The sequence below is a fragment of the Rousettus aegyptiacus genome, unplaced genomic scaffold (genome assembly GCF_014176215.1).
Source record: "Rousettus aegyptiacus isolate mRouAeg1 unplaced genomic scaffold, mRouAeg1.p scaffold_m13_p_6, whole genome shotgun sequence".
Classification (NCBI taxonomy): Eukaryota; Metazoa; Chordata; class Mammalia; order Chiroptera; family Pteropodidae; genus Rousettus; species Rousettus aegyptiacus.
The window spans coordinates 105,831,013-105,851,083 of record NW_023416309.1 but is presented as its reverse complement, the minus strand read 5'-3'; positions in this window follow the sequence as shown (position 1 = coordinate 105,851,083).

The following is a 20,071-nucleotide window of genomic DNA, read 5'->3' as shown; positions in this document are numbered from 1 at the left end:
CTGTTCTGATTGCTTCACATATTTATGCTAATCATGTGGGACTGGCCAAATTCAGAGGTACTGTATGTTGCCAGCTTTTGTTCTCTGATAGTCTGATTGCTGGTAACACTGCGATTCACATGTGGTCGTCAGGACGGGATTCACTACAGTGTCATTCTTTTCATGTGCGGGGAACAACATGTGCCTGAATAATTAATTTGTGCACCGACTCATGTCAAACTAAATTAATGTTTAAGAACGTTCCTGAGCTCAATCTAAACAGCCATGGACTGCCACAGGGTTTCAGAAGAGAAAGAGTTGCTTAGGGGAAAGAGCCGCAGCCTTAACTACGGCCTGACATTAAGAGAGGCTCAAAAAAAAAAAAAAAAAAAAAAAGAGCTATAATGTCATGTGTAAAGTGCTGGGGGACTTTGCTAGGATTTGGGGGAGGGACTTGGAGGGTCCCCGAACTATGTGCCCTTCTAAATAGTTCCAACATGTTAATTTGATTGGCTCTGTGAAACGAGACTTCCATTATTCATGAAAGTTAACCACACGTCACCTGTTGAGTAGCAGCAAAAATAAAGCTGTCCCACCAGCGGGTGGGTGGGTGTGCCTGTGACGTGCACCACGAGCGGGTGGGTGGGTGGGCCTGTGACACGCACCATGACGAGGCTCAGGGGAGAGACATTCACAGGCTTGGAAGTCGGACAGTCTTGGGTTCGAATCTTATCTCTTTCACTAAAGAGCTGCCCACTTTGGTCCGCCTTCCCTTCTGTAAAAGCGGATGATACTGACCTCTCCCGAGAGTATGAGAAAGCATCGAGCACATAACATTGTGGTTAATTCCTTTTCTCAGAATAAAGACAAAGCATAATAAAACTAGGTTGTTTCTAGTTGAACATGTTTACATTTCTCTAAACGACAGAATCCTATTTTAGTGAAAACGACCGTTCTCGTGAAGCGGATGGGGCCGTTTCCCGCCGTCCTGGGTCCACGGCTCGGGGTGCCGCCCCTCCCCAGGCTGTAACCTTGCATGGCCATGGCCGGTCCAACCCGTAAGTGTGCACCCGTTTGCTTCTGACACCTAATGTGTAGCCAGTCCTGCAAGGACACTCAAGCAGGCAGCTCTGAGGATGGGGTACTAGGGGCAGGGGTTGGGGTGCAGGAGAGGAAATAACGTTCTCCATCAGGATCGGGCACAGACCTGGGAAGTGGAGAGGAGGAATGAGCAGGGGCCCCCACTGACGCGGAGTGACAGGATCTCTCACAGGTGGGAAGCCTATAACCTTACCCTCAAGAAGTTGACCTACAAGCCTCTCACCTGCCCCCAGGTTTCCTATGAGGCCAAGGGCACCTTGGCGTTTATCTTCCTAAGGGAGGGGCTTTTTCCTCTTATATGTCTCTATATGTGACTGCTGCTTGGTCATTATTGGCCCCAGGCACGACTTCAACTTCGAGCAGGTGGAGGTTGCCTTAAGCACACCCTCCTCCTCTGCACATCCTAAAACTCGTCCCTGCCCCGCCCCCCAGCCGCAGATGTCCAAGCCTTCTGCTTACACGCCCCGCTGCCTGCCCCCGGCATCCTCCCAGGAAGTCATCTTCCTGCAACGTTCCTCTTCCTTCTCCTTTTACACTTTTTCCATCCACAGAAACTCCCATTTTTCGGTGTAACAGATAGCAGCTTGATGAGAGCACTCTAATTGGAAACAATTTCATGACGTGGTGGCTGTGACAGCTGTTTTCCTCTCCAGCTCACCGCTGTTCATACCCCCTCCCTGTGAAGGCCTGCCCAGTTCCCTCTGACTGGGGACGAGGGGCGGATGACCAGGTAACAGCAGTCATCTCGTCCGCAGTGCTCTGCGTACCCGCTAAATGGCCCGGCGAGACTGGACTCCCCCGGGGGCAGGCTCTGTCGTATGTGTCTCTGTGCACCTTGTCAGAAGGACGAGCTGCCCTGGCCCTCAGGTCCCCGCGAAGGCACCTTACTGAAGGTCATACAACCTGATTGGCGTGATGATTTAATCACGCCCTTAAGGTACTTGCCCGTTCGTTCTACGGGGTGGAGGGAGGTCAACACCCTCCTGGACCCTGTCTGGGAACTTTGCCTACACCCTGCCTGCCCCACCAGATGTCAAGAACCAGTAACAATATCAGCATGGAAATGGACGGTTATACTCTGTGGTCTCCTCCCGCAGGCCCAGCCTTTAGGCCTTCCAGAGTTACAGACATATACATATCTCAAAGCGCAATGAAGTGATAAAGGTGTTGTGATTCCAAGTAAAGACGATATGGCAGTCTTATGTGTGGCGTGGGGACACAGGGTCTGGGGAGGTGATCGGAGAAGTCGTGTGCACGGAGTTTTACAGATGAGTAGAAATTTGCTATGCAAATTAGACTGGGATAAAGCGTTCTAAACAGGAGAGGGATAGTAAGTTCCTGGAGAACACTCCGTGCCATGCTGAGAGGTGGAACGGGACGCCCCGAAAACCGGCCTCCTGCGGGGGGTTCATGCTCCCCGTGCCGCCCGTCCTCTCGCTTCCACCTCTCCACACCGGTTTCCACTTGTGACACTTATTACCCCTGCTGGTTATTATGCGGAGTAGCATCCTCCCAAGTAGAGTCTATCAGGATACGGGGGAAAAAACAGAACTTCCATTTCTGTGTATCCATATTTAATCTTTTAAAAATAGCTGTTTTGTATTAATATAGTAGTGTTACAGATTGATACATATTCACACTGGGTTGCATGCCCCAATTTTGTATGATAGGAATGTCTAATAAAAAAGTCTAGAGATCGCAATTATAAACGATCAGAAGTCACGGAAGAATCTGAAACGGAGGACGAAGAACTGGAAGGCAGCGAGCCTGGAGGCTGGGTGACGGGTCGGGCGTCGTCCCAGTGAGAGATGATAAGGGACTTGGCGAAGGAACGGGCGATGAGGAAAGTGGACGTGACACTGGGGGCGGGGGGCGGGCAGAGGAGATCCAGAGCCCCGCCCGACGTGCCGCGGGACGCTGCACTCAGGCAACCGGAGATGCGGGACGGGGTTCGGGAGAGCGCTCTTCTTTGGAAACAGAGACCTGGGGGTCCCCAGCATGGATGGTGAGGAGGGAGAATGAGAAGAGAGGACACCCATTGCCTAAGGGAAGATGGAGGAGATAGGGCAGGACAAAAAGACTGAGAAAGTGGGTCAAGAATGATAGGAAGGGAACCAAGAGAAAGTGGTATTTCAGGAAACAGAGGAAAAACAACAATAATACCTAAGTCCTGGACTGTCACGAGGAACTGAAATGCTAGTTTATTTATTTCGATATGAGAACTGTGGCCAAGCAAATAAACAAACTGCTGTACCAAAAAACGGTCTGCAGCCGGACGTGCACTTTGGGACCCCATTCCAGAGATGGATGGAAACCATGCGGCCCAGAAGGAGCCAGCACCTCAGGGAGTCAGTGGCAGGGTCATGATCTGCAGGCACCACCGAACTGGGCTTCCTCAGTGATGTGGGCAGGATCAGCCACACACCAGCCCAGAGCCTCCTGCTCCACTGAGGGTTTCAGGGTCCCCAGAGTCTTGCTGGGGGTACAGAGAAAGGTTTCACAGTTCACCTAGAGAAGCAGTGATTAATTGTCAGGTTCACCCAAGGAGGTAAAAAGGACCAGGTTTCACCTGGGCCTACGTAAGAGCCGAGGGTCTAAGGATTTGAAGTGAGAGGGAGAACATACTCAGCCTGGCATCAGCCAGCAGGAGAAAGGACTTCACGACCTGTTCTGAAGCTCCCCTCAAAGGCCCAGATTCTCAGACTGAGTCACGGGCTGCGAGAAAGCTCGCTGTTGGCACGAATCATGCTGCCCGCCATCTGCGACAGGTGCGCAGTGCCGGCTTCCTCACGGACTGTAGGCTCGAGGCCAGGGTCTCTTCCTTTTTTAACATCCCAAGGTCTAGTGTAGTGTCTGGCACGTAGTGGGAGCGCCACAGGTGACACTAAATAGATGAATGAAAGTTACAGATGTGGACAATGATGATCAGACAGATGAAGTGAGTTAGTTACTCAGGTTTATAGAGCCAGGAAGTGGTAGAGACCAACGGGGAACCAGCATCTTCAAAGTCTTCATATTTGATAAGGAATTGGCAACTGTATCCAGGTCCATACTTTAGTTACTGTCTACATGCCAATGACGTCCTCTTTGTATTTCTGGAATCCTGACCCGCATATCCAACTCCTGTCTGAAACATCTCCATCTGGATGTTTAAGATGTAGCTTAAAAACTTAGCTTGGCAACAGCAGAACTCTCGCTTTTGCTTTTATTCCCTCCTAATTATCCTCACACAACACCACCATCTACCTAGCTGCTCAAAGCCCAACCTTAGAGGATTCTCCCCTCCTCCACTCCCCATGCCTAACCCAGCAGCAAGTCCGTATGCCTCGAATGTCATGCGGACATCCAGGACTACACACAACAGTCAGTGGCCTTTTAAACACTTGACACAGATCATGTCACCTTATTGCTTAAAAGTCTCTATCTTCCCATCACATTTATAATCAAACAAAGCCTCTCGACGGCCCTGCCCTGCCCTGTGCCCGCCATGCTCACGCCATCAGGCCTCCTTTTTCATTCCTTGCACACGCCAAGTTTATCCTCCTCAGTCTGGCTGGCGTCTCGTCAGTCCGACCTTAGCTCTTCCTTGGCGAGGTCCTCTGTGATGGCCAGCCAGCACAGTCACTCGGCCACTGCATCGTCTCTCTCCATTCTAATTCTCCACATCCCAGGTATTGCTACGCGATACTCTCCTTGTTCATCTGTGTTTTTCTGTGTGTGTTTTCATTGGCCTTCCTTTCCCTAACTCAAGTGGAAGTTACTTTAGAGCACAGCACTGGTCTATCTTGTTCTTTGCTGTACCCAGAGTGGGAATCTCCTTCGTGCCATAAAAGCCACGCCCTACACAACTCTGGGGCGGTGTTCACACGCATCGGGATGTGAGAAGTCCCTCCTAACGGGGTGCACCCAAGCCCCAGGGCCTGGCACAGAACAGCGCTCAGAAAGCCCTTATCGAATAAACAAATTGTGTTGAATAAACTGTAACAAGGAAATTCCATATACATAATTCTGCCTGATTTTCACAGATAGGGAAACTTATGTGAAAATCTGACTTGACATATATTATCTGAAGAGTCATAATTACAAAAATATAAAAGTCACAGAGTTCTGTTTTGTCAGTATCAATATAGAACAATGACATTTCAAAGCGCAATCAGAATAGTTAAAACTAATCATGATTTTCATGAGATTTATTCTACTGTCCTTATTTCGGAGTTGAATGGTTATTTTTTTTAAGAAACACCAAGCTTATGGCAACAGATAGTGAGGTTTACTGCCTGTCACTAGGGATGGCTAGAGAGGTAAAAGGCAGGGGCGCATTTTCCCGTGTTTCCCAAAGTCTGACCCAGCAGCTGCACATCAGGCTTGGCTTTAATAGGGGAGCGGGGACACACTGTACCTCTTGAACTCATGGCTTTTGTCTCACGGCAGCTTTGGCCGTCACTTTTGAACAACTGAAGAACAAAGAACAAAAAGTTTTCAGCCCTCACACTCCACTTCTCTTGTTGCATATGCCAACATCACTTTATCTGGAGCTATTACAAAAGTTGCCCAACAAGCGAAGATAAAACATTTACATTGCAAAAAAATTAGCTGTTCAGGAAACATTTGGTGAACACATGCATTTTGTACATTAAATGACATCTTCGCAAATAACGAAATAAATAAGGTCCCACTTGACCCTACGGATCTGGGGTTTGTTTCATTAATAAGTATTGACTTAAAGAGCAAACTTAAGACGAATGAATCACCAGTTTAACTTTAACCTTTTTAAAGGTCTATAATTTTCTAGTCCTTCCACTGGAAAGCTCCCTTGTTTTGAGATGCCAGGCCTGGCTGGACTGCGGGTTCCACGTTCACAGGCAGTTCCTCTGCCCCGCAGAGCGACAGTATCAGTGGGACAAACATGCGCGCGTGCGCACACACCACACGTACACACACACTTTGAGACTCATGCTGCATTGCAACTGCCCCCACTGACAAAGGAAGAGACCCCCAGATCCAGGACACACACTGGAGTGAACTTCATTCTCTGAGGAATGAACTCATTAACTCATTTTCAAACACTATTAAGAAGTTCAGGCCTTGACTTCACACCTAAGCAAAACAAATCAAAATGAACTGGAAAAACAAAATTTCAAACCCTGCCCGTCTAACTGTGTACTGTTTCTTTCTGACCTCTTGTGATCTTTCCCCAACTTCCCAATAAACAAATATCCAAAAGTACTTGAGAGGTCAGGTAGCAATTTAAAAAAATTGTTAAAACAAGTGAAGAAAAATAATTTTCACTGAATTTTAATATTTCTTTCAATTGAAAAACATTATCTTAATTTTCACATCAATCCACCAATTTCAATGCTTTAGGTCGCAATTAGACCAACTTTTATATTGAAGTTTCTTTCTAATGACAATATTTTTCAAATATTTTCTATATATAAATATTCAAGTAGTTTGAAAATAGACTATTATTTTCATGCTATGCCTTGCTCTCCTCCTTAAACAGGAGTTTAAGGTCTCCCTGACATCAATTTCTGCCATTTACTCATAAAAAAACGCTCAGGTGTTAAATATCTTTTGGATCATGCAACTGGGCATGATTCCAATTAGTCCTGAATGGAAGACAAAACGACAGTTTAATAAGCTTAAATTTGCCAGCTCTTTGAACATGAGGTGACATCATCATCTTGCCAATCATTTCTAGCACTTTGGCTTCAACTTGTCACAAAAATAACCTCAAATATACAAATAACGACATCAGGGATGTCTCTTAGAGAACTGACTGAGTCTTAACTCCAAAACTGACTTTTCTGAGACATGAAGGAACAGGAGTTATTCATCCAGTACTTCCTTAAAGATAATTTCCACCAACGTTCTTAGTAATTACATTGAGGCCAAGGTGAAGAGGAGAAGCAAGAGCAATATGCTAAGAATAGCTGAAAGTATTTTTCTTCACATCAATGAGAATGTATTCAGCATGTGGAACATTGATTTATCTCTGTGGTATTTTATGTTAAAAAAAATAAATTCACCTGAAAACTTTTCATTTTGACCAAAATAACTCTAGAATCCAGCCAAAACTATATCAACATAAATGGTTTTTGAGGATTCTAAAGGAAACACGTTGTCTAATTATTTCTTGTATTTCTACTGAGAAAGTCTCTGGTTTGAACTTGACTTCACTTCTAAAAGGTTTTGGACTAGTCGTCGCACAATAGGATCCTTACAAGGATTACTTTAGGGAAAAAATACTAACACTGAAGTCTCTGAGATTTAAAGAGTCATTCCATAAAATGAATAGGTCATAGGTAATATTCCAGATTAATATGTGAATATAAAAAGACATTCACCTATAATAAACCACTCACAACAAACCATATTCACCAGGACTAAATGTCAATTCCTGAGCAATTTTTATAGAGATTGGTAGGCCTCACTGACCTAAACGCTCAACGAGAGTCTAATTCTGGACATATCTTATTTCTGAAATTTGGGGAAAGGAATTGTATTCCACATAAAATATTAAGAAATGTGTTATCTTTTCAGAGTTTAATTTGCCTCAGAATAGAGACATAACCGTGGCTTATGGCTTTGGAGAAAGACTGAAATGCCAGCTAAAACCTGGTTTGGATTTACACATTCTGAGTTATGGGTATCAGTATTTTAAATTTAGCACTGTAGCAACAACCCAAAATTGAAAACATAATGGATTTTATGGGATATAAACAAAATTCAGCGACAAAGAGCTCATATATAAACAGGCATACAGGACAGGGGCATCTGCCCCAAATCTTAGTAAAACTAACTACGGGTTATGTAACCTTGGGCAATTTACTTACGCTTTCTAAACCTTTTTTCATCGATAAATTAGAAATACAAATGGTCATCTTCTGACCCATGTAAGGTCAAAACAGAGTTTCCAAATAGGAAATTGAATCCTTACAGGGTATTAGAAGTGCTGAATGAGATAAGGCAAAGTAAAGGACATCGCAAGGGGTTTGGTGCATGGGAAGATGCAATAAATACTTGCTGCTGCTGCTGCTGTTAAACACACACAAGTATACACATTCGATGTTGTTCTAGGAGGTGCTGCTTACTAAAACTGGGACTCAAGCAGCATGATTCAATTATGACTTCGCAGCAAAGGCAAATATGGCAAATCGCTGAAAGAAATGCACATTGTGTTGAGAATCTAATGGGAACAAAGAGTACCAGGGTCTCCCTCCTGTGCTAGGTCTCTCCAAAAATCTAAAATCTTTCTTGGAAGAGGCTGTGAGATAAAGAAAGAACACTATATTAAGATAAAGAAGCCTGGTTTGCTAGTTCTGTGACCTTGGGCAAGATAATGTCCTTGAACTACAGGTTCTTTATCTGTAAACTGAAATTAATTGGATGTGATCATCTCTTTAGATTACATAATCTGACTATATTATTGCTGAATACTTAAGACGCCTGATACGACTAAAAGCTTCCTGTCTGGTGGAACATTCTGTACACACAGATTTGTGTTCCCTCGCCATTTCTTCAGTTTTCGCCACTGTACATTTACCACATTATACTCCTTATTTAAATTTGTCTCCAGCATTACTTCCTCAAGAACAATTTTAATATTTCTAAAAAATCTACTTAACATAATGAGAAAAGACAGATTTTTAAAGCAATCATTATTAATTGACATGAAGTTGCTAATTCAGAGGGAATACTTTATGTTATTTGGAAGGGTTTATCTTTAAAAAGACTATTCTTTATCTAAAAGTGGACCACATGCCATAGAATGTGGTTTCCATGGTAACCACCACATTTAAAAAATATGCACAGGACTAGATACATTGTGTAATAATCCTACAAACGGATCATTCTTAGAGAAATCAATTTCCTTGTCTAAACCTGTTTTTGTTTTTTAAACAACATAATTTTCTCCACAATGAGGACCAGGTTATTCGTAGTAGTTTAATTGTAGGTAATATATGCTACTGTTGTGCTTAGAAGATGAAAGTAATTACAGAATTTTAGAATTATAATGAAGAAAGAAAACTGGTGACCTACAAAAAATGTAAACTTCACTCGAAAAAGCAGCTTCTTATATGTTCTAATTAAGTATGTAAGAAACAGTGTTCTTCCACATAGTAATACATATATATATATATAATAATATATAAAACAATATACATTACTAAATTCCTATGCAATATTAGGCACACCACTACTGGATACTAAAAAAATGAGATCTTCCCATCAATGCACCCATGTCAAAATATGAGAAGGACTTTGGTCCTATTTGGAAAAACAATATTTCTCCCATAGGCTTTTTAAAGTGGCTTAAGTTGGGAAAGCCTCTATATTTATATTTTAAATGTACACAGAAAGTTCTTGGGCTATCTTAAATACAGCGCTGAGATAAATACCATAAAACTTCATCTAAAAAAGGTAAATTCAAGACTGTGATTATGGTTTTACCACAAGACCACTGGAAAAGTCTTATTTTCCTTTTGTGAAATAATGAAGTGAATCGTTAAAAGCATTTCTCACCAACTCTTCCAACGTCTAACATTAAACATTATGTGCACTGCAGGAAAACCCACTTAATACTTAAAAACCACTTAATTCCACCCCTCTTCCCTCTAATACACACAGGGCAGTGCAGCAGCAGGTGAGCACCAGAGTGCTGTGTGGACCCAGCTGGAAGGCCGGGCAACCACTCTGATGTGACTGTGTGTGTCGCCAGGGAGAAGGGGACACAAAGCAGGGTTACACTAACAGCAATGGTTTACACAGCCTGCTTTATCCAAGCAATCAGTCCAGTGCGACCCGAAGAAATAAAAATATTTACTAGCTCAAAACCAAGCAAATGAGGTGAATAAATATTGATGATGAAACACTATTTTAGTTACACAGGTAGGATGTGAACCATTTTAGTACAGGTACAAACATCCTATACTCCTGGACCAAATTACCACTTGATTTTATTATTCCTTATAATTTTCTATAGTATAAATTCAGAGGATGAGAGAATCAGCTATAAGAGAAAGAGTAATGACACACTTCAAATTAACATCACGGCATTAACTTTTAAACGATTTCCAATCTCAGAAATTTTAGAAGGGTTTCTGAAATGGACATATAATGACAGTATTAGAATTTCCTACACTTGTGACTTAAAAATTGTTTTTTTGATTCATAAAATCTACAGTATTGGATCTCTCAAAGCAGCTGTGTTTTTTGAATTCTCAATAAATTAAAATGAAATTTTGGCGCATTAAAATAAAACCTGCTGACTACACTTTGCGAAAGTAGTTAAAGAATCTAAGGTTTTCTAACCAGATTTTATTTCCAGATGTTTTGACATATACAGAACATCATCGGCTATATTGGTCAGTGTCCTTTATATTAAGTCCCATGTCATAAATTTCTCTCAAAATTGAGAGCTAAGAAAAGAAAAAAAAGAAACATGAACTGGTGTGATTTTGTTCATTAGATCATTAGAATCACACGATTCATCACATTGCCCTCTTCGCTGTGGCTTCTAGGCAAGCTCGAAGCTAAAACTTGTACTCAACCGAAGCATCTTCTGTCACATATCGATTTTCTGATGTGGTTAATATCATTGCTTAATTATTTTCAGTTATATGTTACCTGCTTAAGCAAGTGTTTGTTATAAAATTTTGCCTCGAATCCCTTTTAAAAGCAGTTGGAGTATAAAGAGATTAAAATCAAGTATTTTCAGTAGAAAAATACCACCCCTGTAAAAACCCAAAGACCATGTGCATGTCTAACAATAATGTTCAGAACACATATACTGTTAAATTTATCCTTAAGCCATCTTTGCAGAATGACAGCGGTGCTTAGACCACTGCATGCATGCACACGCCCAGTTTACTAAAGATTTTTATCGCTTGCCCAGATCCCAAAATTCATGGAAAATAAAATAATGCTATTGAGATATAATTTAATTTAAAATTAAATGATAAAGTGTTAAAATGATCATACATATCTCTTTTGGAAAGCTTTTTTTTTTTAGAAGAGAGAAAGAACAGGATTTCTGAAAATCCCACATTTTAGAATCAGTGATAGGTACAGCCTCTTACTGTCAATCAATATGACAAAATCAAGATGATCTGTCCATTTATTATGCAAAATGTTCATATTTGAATAATGATTCTCAGTTTAGAGAACCAAGAAAAGCACTGAGATGCCAATGTTAGGAAAGAGCCATTTTACTATATTCAAATCCTAAGTTTAATATATTTTCAGGTATCACTGATAACCTTCTTTGAGTCTGTTGCATCTAATTTGCATTACACTGATGGCGGTTCACAGTGGCTGCTGTGGTTACCCTGACTCCTCAATTCATCTGTGCTTCAACAGGTCACACAGACAGCTGTCCTAAGATGGTGACACCACCTCTGGGGCGGATCACAAAGCTTCTCTGTAATAGTCTCTACAATATTCATACGCTCCACTCACTTTTGCAGCAAACGTAGAAGATCAAGCAATCTCTAAGTGGTTCGGGGTCCTAAAAGAATGACTAAGGATCAAGGAACCTATGTTCTGTTTTTCATCAAATTCAAAGGGATGAATTACAGGAATTCTTTCACTACATCGCAGTTCAAAAGCAAAACAAGAATTACATGTAGAATCACTACATTAGAAGAAGCTTCCCTAGAATAATCATAATGAAAATATACGTTTTCTTTATATTGAAAAACATGACTAAGTCAATCAAATCCTTCTCCAAAATAATTTCAGTAAGAGACATCTGGCATGTGAGAAATACCTGACGATGAGGTGGTAAATTTCTCTATGTCTTGATGTCTACTAATCCGGACGCTTTTCTTAAATGATATGACCTTAGGTACATACCAGACTAAACATCTTTGTATAAGGGTGGGAAATTTAATGTGCATTTTATCACATCACAGCAAAAAATAGCCTACCATAGAAAATTAAGGTATTATGACAAAAATATAATATTAGCATAGAATAATTAGCTAAATGCACCAAACAAAATGAGAGAAATGGTTAATTGTCCTTAGCTGTATTATTCTCTCTTATTTCTCTGTAAAACAGAAATTACTTTAATAACAACTAACCTGTAATAATTATATAGCATATTAACCAAAAAAGACGTCCTAGTTGATATATGATTCACCTTATGACAGGTAACTATACTTTATAATAATATTCTTATAAATATATAATAGGTTATACATTTTAGAGGCCAAAATTAGATTTTTAGTATGTTATCTGCATTCAAGAATCTGATGGAAGAAATGCTGCCAACAAAGCCACAGTATCCAAAACAGATATCACTGGTCCTCTTTGGTTAACTATTACAAATAGTCCTTTTTACAAAATGGCCTCCACTGCTTTGCTTAACGGGAGCAGCCAGACATGAACTGATAATCAAATCTCTCTGGAACCAAAATAAAAAACTATATGATCCAATATTTAAGATACTTGTGTTTGTTTTGCATTAAACCCAAAACGATTTGAAAAAAAAAAAAAATCTTCTATTTTAAAAGTATATGCCCACTTTGTTTTTCTGAAACCTGTGAATGAAATTCAAGACTTGAAAAGCATTATACATTAGATTACTTAGAGCACAATCATTAAAAGATATATTTGGAAAACTTAGGACTTACCTGAAGGAAAGAATTACCTCAATGAATAACCAAAAAATAAATACAAATTATTAGCATTTTGGGATCCATGATAAGATTTTTTAAAAATATTACTTATTGATAAAGTTTTTAAAAAATATATTCTCTAAAATTAACTAGATATTCCTTATACAGAAAATCACTTTCACTTTAATCAAAAACGCATTTAGCCTCTTTCCATTGCTTACTAGCATTCCCATGGCAGCAGTTCCAATTGTTCCAAGACAGACACGAATATGAGAAATACAAGCCCATGTTACAGCATCTGAAGAAGTCACATGGTCTTCATACTTAATATTTCCATGAGAAGAAATTTAATTAATAACCTTATTATATTCTCCCTGTGGCTTAATTATATGTAATGATTCTAAATTTTCCCTTTTGTTATCATTGGATGAACCGCACCCTCTATATGGCAGATACGACATATGCAAAAGTCACAAAGATTCCCTCTAAATTCGGCCTCTACTGTGTCGGCTCGCCACAGCACCAAAGCAGTAGTACGTTACATAAATTAATGTATTTTATTGTATCAATTATTCAATTCTACTAAGCAAACAGACCCTACACTGACTCAGAACCCTTATCGTAGAAGACAATGGTAAGGCGCAGCATCATCTTTAAAAGAGAATGTAGGTTTGAAAATATTCTTTAAAAATTGTATGGCTAACCACCAAAAGATCAGCATATATTTTATAAAGGCTCTAACGAGGCTGGTGGCAAAAATGTAATACACGTTGGTTTAACAGGAACCACCTGACTATTCTAGTACTATGGCTACTACAATGACTACCTTCTTAGTCAGCAACCCCCCGGAAAACAAGTTACAAATTATTTTCCTATAAACATGCATTACTGACTTGTGCTGAGTATATTTATATTGCCCAGTCATTATCTGAAGGTAAAAGACTCAAGGTCAAATGAAATATAACCAATAACTCCTTTGCTTTACCGCCTCCCACCCTCCACTCAAAAAATTAACATTTATTTAATCAGCAGTGTTTTAGGTATAAATATTTATAAAATTGTTTAAACACATATGATAACAAATAGAAGGTTTAGTTCGTTGTTTAAAAATTATATTATCCTGGGAGGAAGGATAACTAAGAAAAAGCTTATATATAGTGTGGAGAATAGGGTTAGATTTCAATGGGAAAAGAGGTATTTAGACTTGGTATATGATATGGTTTTATTAGAAAAGAAAATGATCTTTTTATTGTTATCAATTGCTCTTCAATTTTTCTTTAATAAAATTTCACAGCAATCTCAAGAGGATACACTAAAGGCCTTTGATTATATATACCCTAAAGAATGTATTGTACTACAAAGATACATGCTCAATAAGATTTTTTTTTTCATCTGAAATTTATAAAGATAATTTTCCATGCTGACAGTGCACATTTCATCCATAAGTTTGAAGAGTCAAATGCTACCACAGCTGGGGGTTATTCTGCCAAATGGCTTCCAACAGGGACTACAGAGATGGAGTCTAGGAGGCATGTGTGTGTGCATGTCGGAAAAAGCAACAGACCTGATGGGAAATAGCCCTTCGCTGGAGTCATTTTTATCAATTACCATCTGAGTGATCTAATCAAACACAGTCTGGTGAAAAAAAGAACGCTAGGTAGGAAAAGCAAATATTAAAACAGCTGCTTGATTACCTACAGAGATTAAAACAAAAAGCAAGGAGTGAGGCTGATATATTTCCTAGGGATTTGCTAAGGCTTAGGGGAGGGGTAAGGGGCAGATACCTTAAAAAAATCCATCATGAAAGGCACTGAGACAAGATTATAAAAAAGGGGCCAAGTTATAGCGCGCCATGAGATTTTTAATCTGGCTACCTGTGGTTTCTGTAGTTAAAACCTTATTCATCCCTAAAACGGGGGGTAGGGGGAAGGATGAGGAAAGAAAAAACAACAAAAAAATCACATTTATATGTCAGTTTTGCAAATGATCAAACACCGTGCACCAACAAGAATAAGACATTAAACACTGATGACTTTTTAAAAAGATACCCGTTTTATCAAATGTTATTGATAATTACCTGTGAATCTCGTTTCTTGAACTCTTGAATTTGATTTTCGTGCTCCATATTGGCAGCGCGAAGCTGTTTTTCCAGGTTTTCAATTTCCCGTTCGTGGTCTCGGGCTAGGCTATCCTTCTCTGCGTTATGCTGCTGTAATAGGTGCGTCTTCTCCTGTTCATGCTCCAGCTTCAGCTCTACTATCTGATTGGACAATGAGGAGGACAGTTCATCAACAGAACATCCTTGTCGTCATGACAACTCATGGACAGCTTAATTTTTCTCTAATTTGTCTAAGTTGAAATTTTTATTTTTGCGTCATTATTACCTCACCCTTGAATATTCTCATTTTGGGGGGAGAGAGATCCAAATCTCCTAATATTCAAGACAGTAGAGCTTATTCAGTAAACCCTTTTGCAATCTGTTGACACAAATGCCTGAACGTTGGGAAAAAATTATGCTAAATGCTAGGTATTCCCCCCCCAAATTTGGGTATTACTGATCAGCAACGGTTATAAATGGTTAATAGTCAGTATGCTTTGCTTTTTTCTTAAATATATCTATGTAAAAGCAATCATTAAATCGGTCAGTTTTCTTTATGATTTTCAAATAAAAGATCGGGGCTACATACGCATCTGGATTATTGTATATACAGTTGTCTTTTTAAAAATAAAATGATAAATTTCAAAGCTCTATTATCTCGTTGTCAGCTACGGTATACCAACACAAACAGATGCTATGTATTCCAGAAGGGCACCTGCTGTGCGGCAAGCTTGCGCCATGATTTCATAAAAGGCATGCTATTCTCAGGGTCCTTTCCCAGTCCACTCCACACTGGAGACTGTGACCTTGGCCAGTCTTAGTCTCTCCCTGCAAGACTGAATGGCAGCCGGAGACCAAGGGCCTGGTTGCCGCAGCTTTGATACTAATCCTCCCAGACTGTGCACAATGGCACCCTACCTGGCCTGCAAACTATAGCCAGCCAGGCTGTCTTTGAAGCAGGTGATGAATAGGGGCCTGCAGGAAGCCAGCTTCCCCAGTGAACTCCAGGCCACACAGCTGCTAAGAACAGTCACTTGGATTTTTCTTCAGTTTTGGTGGATTTCAGGGGAAAAAACTGCTGTTATCTAGAATTTGTTGTGTTATTTTCGGCGTGAGAATCCATCATCAAAAAAGCTAACAGTAAGAGCCTGCTCCAAATCGATCTTGTTCCGTGCAATGAATCACCAGACTACCTTATCTTAAAGCGATAGCATTCATTTCTCCAGGCGTGCGTGCCACACTAAATTTCAGAAGTCATTTTCCTTTGAGATTTAAAATTGTCATCCTCTACTTGCAAATTAAGGATCAAAACACATATTAAATTTGCTTCTAAACACAGGTTTCAAAATTTTTTCTTATTGTGATTTTTCTTAGAGAATTGGGAAATCAACAGTAAATTTCTGACCACTTATAAATTTATTATACTATTTTACTATTTTGAAGAAAGTATACTAATTTTTGAATGTACACACTTATCAGAACACAATAATGTATAAAATAATATGAGAAAATTTATTTTGCATCTGAGAATAAAGATGCATTCTAGTGAATTTATGTTTATTTAAAATACAGGCATCATTTTTCCATATTATTCCAATGATTGCAAAATATAGGAAAAATAATATAAAAACATTTTCCTTACACATTATACCAAATAGTGAAGAAAATTTTTCTTTGACTGTTTAAAATAAATGTGCATGTTTCATTATTCTGTGGTTCATGCAACTACAATGTTAATCCCCCAAAAAGAGAGCATTTAAAACTTTATTAATAGTCCTATACTTTTTTCAGGCAGCCAAGTATATGAGTAATTGAGTTAGAACATACTTAGTTCTTGGACACTTCATTATTTCCTACTCAGTGTTATGATATCAAGCATCATTATAACAAAATTATACATTTTACTTAAAATCACTTAAGTATGTAACACAGTGAAAGTAAATAAGAAGAGGTGGAAAGCTCTACCAAGTTCTCAAAAGCCTCGGAAAATACAGGAAAAATGAATGTGACTGAAAACTGATAGAGGGCAAAATATTTTACAGTACTCTAGGGAGAAGTAACCAACTGACCTAAAATTAATGGAGAAGAATTACAGATTTTTGCCCAAGATACATGAACAGAAGTCGCCCTGAGGTCGTTAGTAATGGCATCGCCTCGCTGTAGGCTCTAGGGACAAAACACAATCACAGTTATGTCCTCTGAGCGGTTTAAAGAGTCTTGACAGACTGATCACGGAGCCTGCCCATGCTCGAATTCCAGCTGATTCATTTAAAAAATGAGGAACAAATCAAATAGATAATGGAATGCCAAGCCTAAACATAGATGTTATTAGTTTGTTATTTTCTCAGGACCTGTTGCTCAGTGATGCTAATTAATGAACAAATCTTAAGGTTGCTGGAGCCTTTTCAGGTGAAATAGCGCAGGCCTGGCTACTTGAACCAGCACTCTCTGGCCAACGTCTAGATATTATTAGCCCCTTTTGGCCTTTACCTAGGTTTCTTCACTGTCAGTATCCTCTGGCAGCTGCGTCTTTTCCTGATAAATGGCAGGGTCTGGAAGAAAAACCTACTGTGTTCTGGAAATATCTTGATGATTATATTTATAACTACAAAGGCCATCATCAAGTTGGATCTGTGTTTAAATTCAAGGTTTCACATAAATAAATGTTAAAGAATTCTTCGAATTTTCCAGCTTAGTCCTTTACTTGTGGGCACATCTCCAAGGTAAGCATACAGTAGCATATCCTCCTTCCCAGGGACAACTAGACACTTTTGGTTGACCAACAATAATTTCTAATGAAGTTAGTGGTGACCAGAAAGTGGTAAATCATGGAAAATGTGGAGGATGTAAAAGCAGACATCATTTACGAGGATGAATGTTGAGTGGTCAATGTGGTTTCTAAGTCAAGGTGGTCCGGAACCTATTATATATGCTACAGGGGAAATAGGATATACCATCACCAAGGAATCTGCTTAATTAAAGCTGACCAAAGGGATTCTTGCAATATAGGAGAGAAAGCTTCAAGTTCCCTAGTCCAAAAGCAGTGAATTATGGGCCAGGTAACTATACTTGTAGTGCCCGCTCTACAGGTGTCAAAGCAGACTGGCTTTAACATGTCTTCCAAAACAAGACAGCAATGAGCCCTCATTTGCAAGCATCTGGTAGCACCTGGAAGTCTCTTGAGATACTGAACTTGATGGCTTGGTGGTTGGAGTTTGGGTGAGAAAATGGCTTTATTGCCTAGAAACTACTAGGCAATCACATGAAACTGTCATTTTTGTAGGTCAAAATAGGAGATGGGTAAGGGCTGCTCCAATTCACTATGCTACCCACCAACATGCCCTGAATGTGAAGCTCAAGAGTAAAATTTTGAAGTTCTGAAATCTTGAAAGCAAGCCCTCCATCACAGACTAACCATTTCACAGTCTGTCGATGATGACGTTTTCATTCCAACTGATGCTTCATGAAGTGCCCAAGGGCAGGAGCACGTTCGGGCCCCAAGAAAGACCAAGGAGGAACCGCCATATGTCCAAGTTCCTGGGGGTCTTAGAACATATACTTTAAGTCCTGGTAACTGTTTTACAGTGAAATTAGTGCTAGCAAATATGGCCTAAACACCTTTTAGTAACCTTATAAAGAAAAAGACAAAGGGGATGGAATAAAGCTTTAATTATAGAAACCATTACTTCTCAAAACACAATATAAAGCAGACCAACACATCCCAGTGACACATCTCAATGGTAGTAATTCTGAAACCAAAAACAAATTACAGAACTGCTAGAATACACCCAACACATTAAAATCGAGGAATATGGTACAAAGTACTAACTAAAATAATCTTAAATGTAGCCAAATTATAAAACCTACAGTCTATAAGCCTTGGTATAATGGGTTAAAGCCCCAGTGAATACAAATAACAAAGTTGAAGAATCTGGAGTGATTTAGAGGCTACCTAGCATAACATCAGTTTTAATCCAGGAATTTTCCCTGTAACATCCTGACAGTCAGTCATTCAGCTGCTGCTGGGCTGGTTTCAGTATTAAGAGAGGAACTGTATTCCAAGGCAACCGATGCCTCATACAGAACACACCTGGCACTGCAACTCCCAGATAAAGATAGCAGAGGAAGCTGAAAATTGTGAAAAGAATAAAAACGAATGCTAAAAACAAAACAAGAGAACTTTCACTGGGAGCAACCAAACAAGGAAAGAGGAATATCATCTTGGACATAAATTTCAAAAGGTGGTAGCCAAGGAAAGAAAGAGAAGATTCTGACATGGTTTGGTGAGATGTACTATTTGGTACCCCCCTCTCCATCCCCAGAGGTAGACTGCTGAATTGAAATCATGCTGGGGAATATTCTCTACTACTCCGGTTTTGGGGAGAAATAAACTACTAATCAATCATTCCTTTTTCCGTTCTTCCCAAGTGGGGAATAGGTGCGTAAATGTATGGGATAGAAACAGCTGCTGGGAAGAGATGAATAAAGCTGGGAAAGTGAAAAGCTGGGGCTGATTCTTTCTGATGAGATCACGAGCTTTGAAGCTTCCATAAAAAAAGAAAAAAAACTCTCCAATACAGAGAGCAAATCCTGGTGTGGAACACTAATAAGATGCTTTAAAAAAGCAGATAGCGGCTTCTCTAACAAGAGTTGCTCAGCGCTCCAAAGAATTTCTCCTCCTCCATCCTTATCATTACTTCAAGGTATAGAAAAGTAAATGCAACAAAATGCCCACACCCTCAAAGTGAAACTCAGAGGAAGACAAGCTGAAAATAGAGACAGAAAAGGAGTCAAAGAGAATTCGCACATATTATACCAGAACAAGTAGTAGATGTGAACAGAGCTGCCCACATGAAGCCCAAGCAAGATGAAGGGGAGAAGTGTCTGGACAACCTTAAATTTATTGTCAGGGAAAAAAATAACTTAGCTAACGAGGGGAAGTAAAGAGGAGAGGAAGAAAGGGAGGAAGGCCCATCATTCTGGAGAGAGGAAAACATACCTTAAAAATCAGAAACAATTAGAGTGTTAGGAGAACTTAATAAGAATATGAGAGAGAACTCAAAGATAAGAAGATAAAACAACAAAGCTAAGGATCAAAATAACTCCATCGCAAAATTAATTCTAAAACAGAAACAACAATGAACTGAATAAACATGGCTGAAAATGGAATCACTGACATAGATAAAAGACTTGAGATCATCATAGTAAAGGCCCATGAAGGAGGCAAAGAAAAGATAATGTAGAGAGGAAATTGAAAAAAGAAAATCCA